We start from the raw sequence: 2,500 nt of genomic DNA, 5'->3' as shown, positions 1-2,500 counted from the left end.
TGTGCCTTAACCTAACCCACGTTGTGCCTTAACCTAACCCACGTTGTGCCTTAACCTAACACACGTTGTGCCTTAACGTAACCCACGTTGTGCCTTAACGTAACCCACGTTGTGCCTTAACGTAACCCACGTTGTGCCTTAACGTAACCCACGTTGTGCCTTAACGTAACCCACGTTGTGCCTTAACGTAACCCACGTTGTGCCTTAACGTAACCCACGTTGTGCCTTAACCTAACCCACGTTGTGCCTTAACCTAACCCACGTTGTGCCTTAACCTAACCCACGTTGTGCCTTAACGTAACCCACGTTGTGCCTTAACGTAACCCACGTTGTGCCTTAACGTAACCCACGTTGTGCCTTAACGTAACCCACGTTGTGCCTTAACGTAACCCACGTTGTGCCTTAACGTAACCCACGTTGTGCCTTAACGTAACCCACGTTGTGCCTTAACGTAACCCACGTTGTGCCTTAACGTAACCCACGTTGTGCCTTAACCTAACCCACGTTGTGCCTTAACGTAACCCACGTTGTGCCTTAACCTAACCCACGTTGTGCCTTAACCTAACCCACGTTGTGCCTTAACCTAACCCACGTTGTGCCTTAACCTAACCCACGTTGTGCCTTAACCTAACCCACGTTGTGCCTTAACCTAACCCACGTTGTGCCTTAACCTAACCCACGTTGTGCCTTAACCTAACCCACGTTGTGCCTTAACCTAACCCACGTTGTGCCTTAACCTAACCCACGTTGTGCCTTAACCTAACCCACGTTGTGCCTTAACCTAACCCACGTTGTGCCTTAACCTAACCCACGTTGTGCCTTAACCTGCTCTGTAATTGGCATATGACACGTTACATTAATCTAGTGTTGTCTAACCACAACCCTCTGAATATAGTTCGCTACTCGCACCGCCCACCCTCTTGTGTGTCGTTTCATGTTGAACACTTCGCAAGTGTTGCTTACTTTTTACATGCTCCCGCTGTACACTGTAATGTGGACAACTGCAGGATGTACATCGCCCCCCCCCCTCCACCCTGCCTTCGCACGCTGGTCGTTCAGGTGCTTGCGTGTTCAATGCCCTTCGCAGCTGTTCACTGGCATTCGCATGTCGAAGCGCTCAGTCTACGTCGTGGTACGGCCTGTGTCCACTGTCCGCTGATATCGTAAGCTTAATCCTCACATTGTACTGCACATAGGTCCGTATGTACTGAATGATACGCTGTGGCACATGTGTGACCGTACGACTGCGCCCAACAACAGCGAACCATACGGTCCAAATGTTGTGCACTCAGCCACGTGCCGTCTCCCCATAACAGCTACATTGCAGTGTGGTACGCCATAGAGACGTGTGGGAGTAACGGACGCCCTGGATGGCGATCAGCATGAGCCGTCTGTTGATGTAGTGGCGCGTGTATTCAAACGTAGTCGTCTCTTCTCACACAGTGTGATAGCATGGTGCACCGCGTTCCACATCTGCGACATGGTACAGATGCTGGTTGACAGTCGGTCTCGTAATGGACATCGCATACGTAGGGGGCCACCTCCCACGTGTTCTCTAGTCGTGCACATTTTGTTGCGTGTATGTGGGCAGACGTAGTGTGTCGTGACACCTAACAGACAGGTATGCAATAATCGTTGCATTTGCAAACTGGGATGGACGTCTACGTTTGCTGGTGACGTGACGCAACGCAAATGAACAACTGGTAAACCCATTGTGGTGCGGTTGTTGTTGCTGGAGGTAAATCAGTAAGGGCAAATCTGTGTGTGAAGCGATACGCGGCGGTGGCTGGGTGGGACCGTCCCCGGCCGGTGAGGGGGGGCCGCCCGGCGTGCTGGCCGCGCGGTGCGTGGGCGCACGCGCTACAGCCGGCTGGTGGGGGCGCCCAGTGGCAGGCGCGCCGGCCGACGGACGCGGCAGGCGGCGCAGCTGCGCGCCGGGGCACCCTGCGCGCGGCGCCGGGCGGCCAAAGTGGGTCCTCGCGGGCCCGGTGCGAAGCGCGGTGGACATCTGCAGTGTGCTGGTCCGACTGAGGACTGTGTGCGTTGAGGATGCGCCGCCGCCCGGCACTCGGCGCCGCGACGCCGTCTGCTGCTCGGTCGCCCCAGCGGTTCTCGCTGGTGGTTTGTATCGCAGTTGTGCAGACGTGTTGGCACGTGCGCTGTGCTGGGAGAGTTCGCTTCGGCACCCACGTGGGGCCTTTGCCCTTCTGTGGCGCTGGCGTTGGAGCTGCCGGTCACCGTAGGTGGCGCGTGTTGTCTCCCGCCGGCAATGCCACGACAGCACGCTCCCGGGCCTCTGTCGGCAGCGGCAAGCTCAGTTGGGAGCACGGGTGGTCGCACCTAAAGCGTCTACTCGCCTAACTCCGGGCGATTGCGCCTCTCTCGAACCCGACCAAGTACTTAGGACGGCGCTGCGCGCCGCCGGGACCTGAGAGGGTTTCGAGGTGTATTGTGCAGGGGAGCTCAGCCTCCTCCTGTTTGCAGAATAATTGAGCGGACG

This window comes from Schistocerca cancellata, unplaced genomic scaffold (assembly GCF_023864275.1).
Source record: "Schistocerca cancellata isolate TAMUIC-IGC-003103 unplaced genomic scaffold, iqSchCanc2.1 HiC_scaffold_625, whole genome shotgun sequence".
Classification (NCBI taxonomy): domain Eukaryota; kingdom Metazoa; phylum Arthropoda; class Insecta; order Orthoptera; family Acrididae; genus Schistocerca; species Schistocerca cancellata.
This window is presented reverse-complemented; position numbering follows the sequence as displayed.